The sequence below is a fragment of the Salmo salar genome, chromosome 21 (assembly GCF_965601325.2).
Source record: "Salmo salar chromosome 21, fSalSal1, whole genome shotgun sequence".
Taxonomy (NCBI): domain Eukaryota; kingdom Metazoa; phylum Chordata; class Actinopteri; order Salmoniformes; family Salmonidae; genus Salmo; species Salmo salar.
In genome coordinates this window covers 56,026,115-56,037,500 of record NC_138311.1, presented here as the reverse complement: position 1 = coordinate 56,037,500, position 11,386 = coordinate 56,026,115, and positions in this window count along the sequence as shown.

Here is an 11,386-nt window from a genome sequence, read left to right as displayed (position 1 = left end):
TATGGAGGATATTTAAACACTAACTCATGTCTACAGTATGAAAGGAGAGGAGAAGAGGAGAGGAGAGGAGAGGAGAGGGAAGAGGAGAGGAGGGGGAAGAGGAGAGGGAGAGTAGAGGAAGTGGAGATCTCTCCACTCTCTCTCATTCTTTATCTCTCTCTATCTCATTCTCCCTCCTTCCCATGGGTTAGTATGGACATACAAAGAGACATCCTGCCTTTTGTTTTTCAAATTTCCAAGTCTGACTTAAACTTTGTGGCTTAGTGGTTTGGTTGAGATGTTGAACATTCCATGATAAACAAAAAAAAAAACATCTCTATGCATTTATACAGCACATATCTTTGTTGAATATGTTTTAGTGTCTTAGGTGATTTTAATGTTAGTTAATAAACACAGTTCCAATCTGAATATCCTCTTGGTTTTCACAGAACGAATGAATAAACAATAACTTATCCATATTTGTTTTCAGAAATATAAATTAATCTTGGATTGATATCATGTAACAATAATAAGCAGATAATTTTTATACATGTTTTATTACACATTCAGCATTAAATACTAAAAACACATTTGAAGTTGGTGTCATTACTCATTCAAGGCTGTGGGTGTGTCCCAAATGGCAACTTTAGTGCACTTCTTTCAACTAGGGCTCTGGTCAAAAGTAGTGCACTATATAGGGGAATAGGGTGCCATTTCCGGCGCAGATATCATGTTATCATATGGATGTATATTTTGAGACATGAGGTCTCACATCTCCATGGGGGTTAATTAAATGTTGAGGATTAAATGTAGTTTTTAAAGTACACTCCAAGGTGATTACGTTAATGATTTCAACTCAATTTAATCCATCCAACCCCCAAGATAAATTGTACCTTTACCATAACAGATAGTTAGGACCAAATTAATGTTGAAGTAATTTTCAATTAGGATGCAGAGATATGCCTATGTGATTATGGACTCATTTGGAAATGTTGGATAAAGTTTTGATACTGTTGGAGTTTCATTTTTTGTAGTTGAGCAGGAAAAGATGGGGAGAGGAGAGGATGAGGAGAGGAGAGGATGGGGAGAGGAGAGGATGGGGAGAGGAGAGGAGAGGAGAGGATGGGGAGAGGAGAGGAGAGGAGAGGATGGAGAGAGGAGAGGATGGAGAGAGGAGAGGAGAGGAGAGGATGGAGAGAGGAGAGGATGGAGAGAGGAGAGGATGGGGAGAGGAGAGGATGGGGAGAGGAGAGGAGAGGAGAGGATGGAGAGAGGAGAGGATGGGGAGAGGAGAGGATGGGGAGAGGAGAGGATGGGGAGAGGAGAGGATGGGGAGAGGAGAGGATGGGGAGAGGAGAGGAGAGGAGAGGATGGAGAGAGGAGAGGATGGAGAGAGGAGAGGATGGGGAGAGGAGAGGATGGAGAGAGGAGAGGATGGGGAGAGGAGAGGATGGGGAGAGGAGAGGATGGGGAGAGGATGGGGAGAGGAGAGGATGGAGAGAGGAGAGTATGGCGAGAGGAGAGGATGGGGAGAGGAGAGGATGGGGAGAGGATGGGGAGAGGAGAGGATGGAGAGAGGAGAGGCTGGCGAGAGGAGAGGATGGCGAGAGGAGAGGAAGGGGAGAGGAGAGGATGGGGAGAGGATGGGGAGAGGAGAGGAGAGGATGGAGAGAGGAGAGGATGGCGAGAGGATGGGGTGAGGAGAGGATGGGGAGAGGAGAGGATGGGGAGAGGAGAGGATGGGGAGAGGAGAGGAGAGGATGGAGAGAGGAGAGAGTGGAGAGAGGAGAGGATGGGGAGAGGAGAGGAGAGGATGGGGAGAGGATGGGGAGAGGAGAGGATGGGGAGAGGAGAGGAGAGGATGGAGAGAGAAGAGAGTGGAGAGAGGAGAGGATGGGGAGAGGAGAGGATGGGGAGAGGAGAGGATGGCGAGAGGATGGGGAGAGGAGAGGATGGGGAGAGGATGGAGAGAGGAGAGGAGAGGATGGAGAGAGGAGAGGATAGAGGAGGCAGGTAGCCTAGTGGTTAGAGGAGGCAGGTAGCCTAGTGGTTAGAGGAGGCAGGTAGCCTAGTGGTTAGAGGAGGCAGGTAGCCTAGTGGTTAGAGGAGGCAGGTAGCCTAGTGGTTAGAGGAGGCAGGTAGTCTAGTGGTTAGAGGAGGCAGGTAGCCTAGTGGTTAGAGGAGGCAGGTAGCCTAGTGGTTAGAGGAGGCAGGTAGCCTAGTGGTTAGAGGAGGCAGGTAGCCTAGTGGTTAGAGGAGGCAGGTAGCTGAGTGGTTAGAGGATGCAGGTAGCCTAGTGGTTAGAGGAGGCAGGTAGCCTAGTGGTTAGAGGAGGCAGGTAGCCTAGTGGTTAGAGGAGGCAGGTAGTGGTTAGAGGAGGCAGGTAGCCTAGTGGTTAGAGGAGGCAGGTAGCCTAGTGGTTAGAGGAGGCAGGTAGCCTAGTGGTTAGAGGAGGCAGGTAGCCTAGTGGTTAGAGGAGGCAGGTAGTCTAGTGGTTAGAGGAGGCAGGTAGCCTAGTGGTTAGAGGAGGCAGGTAGCCTAGTGGTTAGAGGAGGCAGGTAGCCTAGTGGTTAGAGGAGGCAGGTAGCCTAGTGGTTAGAGGAGGCAGGTAGCCTAGTGGTTAGAGGGGCAGGTAGCCTAGTGATTAGAGGAGGCAGGTAGCCTAGTGGTTAGAGGAGGCAGGTAGCCTAGTGGTTAGAGGAGGCAGGTAGCCTAGTGGTTAGAGGAGGCAGGTAGTGGTTAGAGGAGGCAGGTAGCCTAGTGGTTAGAGGAGGCAGGTAGAGCCTAGTGGTTAGAGGAGGCAGGTAGCCTAGTGGTTAGAGGAGGCAGGTAGCCTAGTGGTTAGAGGAGGCAGGTAGCCTAGTGGTTAGAGGAGGCAGGTAGTCTAGTGGTTAGAGGAGGCAGGTAGCCTAGTAGTTAGAGGAGGCAGGTAGCCTAGTGGTTAGAGTGTAGGGCCGGCAGGTAACCTAGTGGTTAGAGGAGGCAGGTAGTCTAGTGGTTAGAGCGTTGGACTAGTAACCGAAAGGTTGCCAGACCAAATCCCCGAGCTGACAAGGTAAAAATCTGTCGTTCTGCCCCTGAACAAGGCAGTTAACCCCACTGTTTCTAGACCGTCATTGTAAATAAGAATTTGTTCTTTAACTGACTTGCCTAGTTAAGTAAAATAAAAATACAAAAAATGTGACTTTATCTCTGTTTCTCTGTCTTGCTTAGGTTTCTGAGTGGTTTTGCCTAGCTTCACACAGACTACGTAATTACCCCGATCTCTTAGACTCTCATTTGGGATGTTTCTGGACAGTTATTATTAGAAGCAGTTGTAATTAGCATTGGATGTCCTAGTAATTATGCTTTTACATTATCTTGTGAAGTTACTGCTCTCACTAGCTAGCTGACATGTTTGTCAGACACACAGAGAGAGAGAGCCCTCTGTTTCCACTGTTTCCCCTCTGGCCTGGCTCTCCACCTCCACTGTTTTCCCTCTGGCCTGGCTCTCTACCTCCACTGTTTCCCCTCTGGCCTGGCTCTCCACCTCCACTGTTTTCCCTCTGGCCTGGCTCTCTACCTCCACTGTTTCCCCTCTGGCCTGGCTCTCCACCTCAACTGTTTCCCCTCTGGCCTGGCTCTCTACCTCCACTGTTTCCCCTCTGGCCTGGCTCTCCACCTCTACTGTTTCCCCTCTGGCCTGGCTCTCTACCTCCACTGTTTCCCCTCTGGCCTGGCTCTCTACCTCCACTGTTTCCCCTCTGGCCTGGCTCACTGTTTTTAACTGTTTCCCCTCTGGCCTGGCTCTCTGTTTTTACTGTTTACCCTCTGGCCTGGCTCTCCACCTCTAATGTTTCCCCTCTGGCCTGGCTCTCCACCTCCACTGTTTACCCTCTGGCCTGGCTCTCCACCTCTGCTGTTTCCCTTCTGGCCTGGCTCTCCACCTCAACTGTTTCCCCTCTGGCCTGGCTCTCGTCCTCCACTGTTTCCCCTCTGGCCTGGCTCTCCACCTCCACTGTTTCCCCTCTGGCCTGGCTCTCCACCTCCACTGTTTCCCCTCTGGCCTGGCTCTCCACCTCTGCTGTTTCCCTTCTGGCCTGGCTCTCCGCCTCAACTGTTTCCCCTCTGGCCTGGCTCTGGTCCACAACTGTTTCCCCTCTGGCCTGGCTCTCCACCTTTACTGTTTCCGCTCTGGCCTGGCTCTCTACCTCAACTGTTTCCCCTCTGGCCTGGCTCTCCACCTTCTCTGTTTCCCTCTGGCCTGGCTCTCAACCTCTACTGTTTCCCCCTGGCCTGGCTCTCTGTTTTTACTGTTTCCCCTCTGGCCTGGCTCTCCACCTCCACTGTTTACCCTCCGGCCTGGCTCTCCACCTCTGCTGTTTCCCCTCTGGCCTGGCTCTCCACCTACACTGTTTCCCCTCTGGCCTGGCTCTCCACCTCTGCTGTTTCCCTTCTGGCCTGGCTCTCCACCTCAACTGTTTCCCCTCTGGCCTGGCTCTCGTCCTCCACTGTTTCCCCTCTGGCCTGGCTCTCCACCTCTACTGTTTCCCCTCTGGCCTGGCTCTCCACCTCTACTGTTTCCCCTCTGGCCTGGCTCTCCACCTCTGCTGTTTCCCCTCTGGCCTGGCTCTCCACCTCTGCTGTTTCCCTTCTGGCCTGGCTCTCCACCTCAACTGTTTCCCCTCTGGCCTGGCTCTCCACCTCAACTGTTTCCCCTCTGGCCTGGCTCTCCACCTTTACTGTTTCCGCTCTGGCCTGGCTCTCTACCTCAACTGTTTCCCCTCTGGCCTGGCTCTCTACCTCAACTGTTTCCCCTCTGGCCTGGCTCTCTACCTCAACTGTTTCCCCTTCTGGCCTGGCTCTCCACCTCAACTGTTTCCCCTCTGGCCTGGCTCTGGTCCACAACTGTTTCCCCTCTGGCCTGGCTCTCCACCTCTACTGTTTCCGCTCTGGCCTGGCTCTCTACCTCAACTGTTTCCCCTCTGGCCTGGCTCTCCACCTCTACTGTTTCCCTCTGGCCTGGCTCACCTGGCTCTCCGCCTTCTAACTGTTTCCCTCTGGCCTGGCTCTCCACCTCACTGTTTCCCCTCTGGCCTGCTCTCCACCTCTCTGTTTCCCTCTGGCCTGGCTCTCTGTTTTTACTGTTTCCCCTCTGGCCTGGCTCTCCACCTCGACTGTTTCCCCTCTGGCCTGGCTCTCCACCTCTGCTGTTTCCCCTCTGGCCTGGCTCTCCACCTCCACTGTTTCCCGCTCTGGCCTGGCTCTCCACCTCTACTGTTTCCCTCTGGCCTGGCTCTCCACCTCCACTGTTTCCCCTCTGGCCTGGCTCTCCACCTCAACTGTTTCCCTCTGGCCTGGCTCTCCACCTCAACTGTTTCCCCTCTGGCCTGGCTCTCCACCTTCTCTGTTTCCCCTCTGGCCTGGCTCTCCACCTCAACTGTTTCCCCTCTGGCCTGGCTCTCCACCTTCTCTGTTTCCCCTCTGGCCTGGCTCTCCACCTCAACTGTTTCCCCTCTGGCCTGGCTCTCTACCTCAACTGTTTCCCCTCTGGCCTGGCTCTCCACCTCAACTGTTTCCCTCTGGCCTGGCTCTCCACCTTTACTGTTTCCGCTCTGGCCTGGCTCTCTACCTCAACTGTTTCCCCTCTGGCCTGGCTCTCCACCTCAACTGTTTCCCCTCTGGCCTGGCTCTCCACCTTCTCTGTTTCCCTCTGGCCTGGCTCTCTTTTTTTACTGTTTCCCCTCTGGCCTGGCTCTCCACCTCCACTGTTTACCCTCCGGCCTGGCTCTCCACCTCTGCTGTTTCCCCTCTGGCCTGGCTCTCCACCTCCACTGTTTCCCGCTCTGGCCTGGCTCTCCACCTCTACTGTTTCCCTCTGGCCTGGCTCTCCACCTCCACTGTTTCCCCTCTGGCCTGGCTCTCCACCTCAACTGTTTCCCTCTGGCCTGGCTCTCCACCTCAACTGTTTCCCCTCCGGCCTGGCTCTCCACCTCTACTGTTTCCCCTCTGGCCTGGGTCTCTGCCTCTACTGTTTCTCTCTCTCTCTCTCTCTCTCTCTCTCTCTCTCTCTCTCTCTCTCTCTCTCTCTCTCTCTCTCTCTCTCTCTCTCTCTCTCTCTCTCTCACACACACATACACACTCATCCACCCTTACCCTCTCATGACCCTAAGCTCAAATCTAGCAGAAGCGAAACAACTTTGGAATCCTGGCCCGGTCCTTCAGCAGTCTAAGAGCCGATGTTTAGGGAGTAACACAGGCCACTCTTTGTCTCCCAGCGATAGCCTACATTCCAGCCTCTGTGGAGGAGCTCAGTGGAAGGGCTGTAATAAAGGCTTGTTATGAGGGGAGAGATGTGGTTCTGCTGCTTCCTCTATCCAGGCTGAGTGCCAGAAGTCTCATGATGCAAGTTCACACGGAGTCTTAAGATGGTGGGATCAACACGTTATCATTGATTATCGTCAAATTAGACACAAATTTACTTATTCCAAATGAGTGATCAGGCACACTAAATATTTTTTTTATTTTCGTGTCCGCTACACAATATTCTTGTTGTGGCTAATGTTAGGAACTAGTCTAGGGGTTAGGGTAGAGGGTAAGGTTAAGTTTAGGGTAGAGGGTAAGGTTAAGGTTAGGGTAGAGGGAAAGGTCTCTCCTCTCCCTCTTATTCCCCTCTCCTCTCCTCTTCTCTCCTCTCCCCTCCTCTTTCTCTCCTGTCCTCTTCCTCTCCTCTTTCTCTCCTGTCCTCTTCCTCTCCTCTTTCTCTCCTGTCCTCTTCCTCTCCTCTTTCTCTCCTGTCCTCTTCCTCTCCTGTCCTCTCCTCTCCCTCTCCTCTCCTCTTCATCTCCCTCTCTTCCACCCTTTTCCTGTCCTCTCCTGTCCTCTTATCTCTCCTGCCCTCTTCCTCTTCCTCCCTCTCCTCTTCTGTCCTCTCCTCTTCCTCTCACGTCCTGTCTTCTCCAGTCCTGTCCTCTTCATCTCCTCTCCTCTATTTTCCTCTCCAATAGCCATAGCGTCATCTGTCACTAAACAATCAACTGTCAGGACGACACAGAGACAACTCGAGGTGGCTGGGACCTGCGGACTGTAGCTCTGTTTCAGTCAAATTATAAAATATCAACATTCACACTATGATTACCGGCTCCTCTACATAATAATAATAATTATACATGAATTACTTATCGAGCTTAAAGAACCTTCATTAGTCTAAAGCGACTAAGTGGTGAATAATAAGTGTGCGTCCCAAATGGAACCCTATTCACCATAGTAGCGCACTGCAGAGGGAATAGGGTGCTGTTTGGGACGTAGATACTAAGGACACCATGGAGCGTTACGGGGTGTGTGTGTGTGTGTGTGTGTGTGTGTGTGTGTGTGTGTGTGTGTGTGTGTGTGTGTGTGTGTGTGTGTGTGTGTGAGTGTGTGTGTGTGTGTGTGTGTGTGTAAGAGTGTGTGTGAGTGTGTGTGTGTGTGTGTAAGAGTGTGTATGTGTGTGTGTGTAGGGAATGTTCTGACAATAACATGTCAACAAAAGAACACACACGTATCGCTGTGAACACACACACACACACACACACACACACACACACACACACACACACACACACACACACACACACACACACACACACACACACACACACACACACACACACACACACACACACACACGCACACACACACACACACACACCCAGTCCTGTGTACCGCACCACATGTGAATCACTATAAGGCACTAGTCAATGCAGGCACATCCATTTTTACATCACATTCCATATAAATCATGTCCCATTTTGTGTTGAACGATATCATCATAAGCCAATAATATGGGAGCGTGTTCCTTACTGCACACATTTTAGGGTTCCCCACAAACATATGAGGCAGGACACTGAGTTAACCAGGCACAGGAAGGAAAATGTACAGACACATGTGACTTCAATCATCTAACATTTACAATTCAATAAGAAGATATGGATTTGCCATAAAAAAATAAAATACGAATGTGGTTCTTTCAACAGCTGGTCGCTGTGGCCACAACCCTGTTTGGCAAATGTAGAAAATGTAATGTGATTTCTAGTTACAGTTTGTGTAGTGTTTCAGAGTCTGGCTGTAGTTAGATAAACTGTTGTTTTCAGAATTGGGCTGTAGTTAGATAAACTGTTGTATTCAGAGTCTGGCTGTAGTTATATAAACTGTTGTATTCAGAGTCTGGCTGTAGTTAGATAAACTGTTGTTTCAGAGTTGGGCTGTAGTTAGATAAACTGTTGTTTTCAGAGTCTGGCTGTAGTTAGATAAACTGTTGTATTCAGAGTCTGGCTGTAGTTAAACAACACACCTAAGTTGAAACATTATTTGAAATCCTTTCTCATATTTTTAACTGGGCTGCCTGAGCTTTCCTGGCGCAACGAGAACCAAATGAATTTTTGCAAAAGTACAAACCCCTTCCATTTGCTACTCCAGGCAGACTAGAGCGAACACAAAAAGTATTTGAAATATTTCAAATAGTATATTTAAATCCAGATGTGGACCAGACCAGAGCTCTACACCGCAGCAGTCGTATGGTTCTTCTGGTATGGGTCGGGATGGCGGGCCGATCCCTCCTCACCATAGGCGTACTTCTCTGGGTTGTCCTGGCGCTGTCCTCCCCCTCCTCCTCCCCTTCCTCCTCCCCCATAGCGGGGACCTGGGAGGGGCAGAGTAGGGGATGGAAAGAACATCTTGGCGCAGGGGTCCCTTCTGTTGAGGAGAGGGGTGGTAATACCATGGGTCGGATTGGTGGGGGTCACCCCTGGAGGGGTAATTGGGGTAGGATGGCCCTGGGCTGGGGGTAGTGACCAACCGAGCCTGGGTGCTGCATGGGGTACCCCTCAGTAGGATCCATGGTGCCCCGCCTAGAAGGGAAGAGAAGAAGAAGTGGAAGAAGAAGGTTAGGAATGTGGGATGGTCATTACAGCCTGTTTCAGTCCAGCAAATCTAATTTACAAGACCAACTAAAGGGTCAAACAATTTCTCACTCTCACATTATGAGGCTGGAAATCAGTCTATGCTGTACCATCGGTAGGAAAACCAGATGTACAGCTGAGCAGTGTGCTGAGAATATGGTTGTGTTCCAATAGCATTCTATTCCTTATTAAAAAGTGCACTACTTTTGCACAGAGACATATGGAAAGTAGTGCACTATATAGGGAACAAGTTACCATTTGAGATAGACCCGATCAGTTTTATCAAAACGAATCACATTTTATTGGTCACATACACATGGTTAGCAGATGTTAATGCGAGTGTAGCAAAATGCTTGTGCTTCTAGTTCCCGACCATGCAGTAATATCTAACAAGTAATCTAAGGATTCCACAACAAATACCTAATACATACAAATCTAAGTAAAGGAATGGAATAAGAATATATACATTTAAATATATGGATGAACAATGACAGAGGGACATAGGCAAGATGCAATAGATGGTATAGAATACATCTGACTACAGGGTCAGAGGTCACCTCTAACACATTGTCGTGACTTGACTTCAACATGAATCTGAAAACTGAGGCTTACTTATGATTCAGTACTACACAAATTGGTTAAATTATTTATCTACTAGCTAATTAACCTGTTGGGGCTAGGGGGCAGTATTTGCACGGCCGGATAAAAAACGTACCCGATTTAATCTGGTTACTACTCCTGCCCAGTAACTAGAATATGCATATAGTTATTGGCTTTGGATAGAAAACACCCTAAAGTTTCTAAAACTGTTTGAATGGTGTCTGTGAGTATAACAGAACTCATTTGGCAGGCCAAAACCTGAGAAGATTCCTTACAGGAAGTGGCCTGTCTGACCATTTCTTGCCCTCCTTGATCATCTCTAACAAATACAGGGGATCTCTGGCATGACGTGACACTTCCTACGGCTCCCATGGGCTCTCAGAAGGCGGGAAAAAGCTGAACGATGTAATTCCATCCCCAGGCTGAAACACATTAGCGCGTTTGGCAAGTGCTCTATCAGAGGGCCATTAGACTGAGGCTCGTGCATGAGGGGATAGCATGCTTTTACTTTCACTCTCTTTGTAATAAAAAACGATTTCCCGGTCGGAATATTATCGCTTTTTTATGAGAAAAATGGCATAAAAATTGATTTTAAACAGCGGTTGACATGCTTCGAAGTACGGTAATGGAATATTTAGATTTTTTTTGTCACGAAATGCGCCATGCTCGTTATTTACCCTTTCGGATAGTGTCTTGAACGCACGAACAAAACGCCGCTATTTGGATATAACAATGGATTATTTGGGACCAAACCAACATTTGTTATTGAAGTAGAAGTCCTGGGAGTGCATTCTGACGAAGAACAGCAAAGGTAATAACATTTTTCTTATAGTAAATCTGACTTTGGTGAGTGCTAAACTTGCTGGGTGTCTAAATAGCTAGCCCTGTGATGCCGGGCTATCTACTTAGAATATTGCAAAATGTGCTTTCACCGAAAAGCTATTTTAAAATCGGACATATCGAGTGCATAGAGGAGTTCTGTATCTATAATTCTTAAAATAATTGTTATGTTTTTTTGTGAACGTTTATCGTGAGTAATTTAGTAAATTCACCGGCAGTGTTCGGTCGGAATGCTAGTCACATGCTAATGTAAAAAGCTGGTTTTTGATATAAATATGAACTTGATTGAACAAAACATGCATGTATTGTATAACATAATGTCCTAGGGTTGTCATCTGATGAAGATCATCAAAGGTTAGTGCTGCATTTAGCTGTGGTTTGGGTTTATGTGACATTATATGCTAGCTTGAAAAATGGGTGTCTGATTATTTCTGGCTGGGTACTCTGCTGACATAATCTAATGTTTTGCTTTCGTTGTAAAGCCTTTTTGAAATCGGACAGTGTGGTTAGATTAACGAGAGTCTTGTCTTTAAAATGGTGTAAAATAGTCATATGTTTGAAAAATTGAAGTTTTTGCATTGTTGAGGTATTTGAATATCTCGCCACGGGATTACACTGGCTGTTGAGTAGGTGGGACGCAAGCGTCCCACCTAGCCCATAGAGGTTAAATGGTAACACAGGATAAACTCAAACACTCTGCACCAGTTATTGACTGGAAATACACAGAAAACAGGTCCCTAGTGGAATGACAACAACATGGCTGCTTGTTAAAGAAGAGATGGAGAGGGGGAAAGAGACACTTAACATTGCCACATTCAGAAACTACTGTCACCTACAATAACCATATACTTTGCACACGAACCGCCGCCCGCTTTGAGAAAGAAATCATGAATGTATTTACGTGAAATGCCTGGGTTCACCCGGGGATCTCTCGGTAAACGGGCCAGCCTTGGAAAGGCGGTTGGGCTTGTAAAGCTCTGATTGTCCAAAATGATTCCAACAACTCTTCTACTGTTGTCCTTCTTTGTAGTTGTCCGGTATCCGGTGAC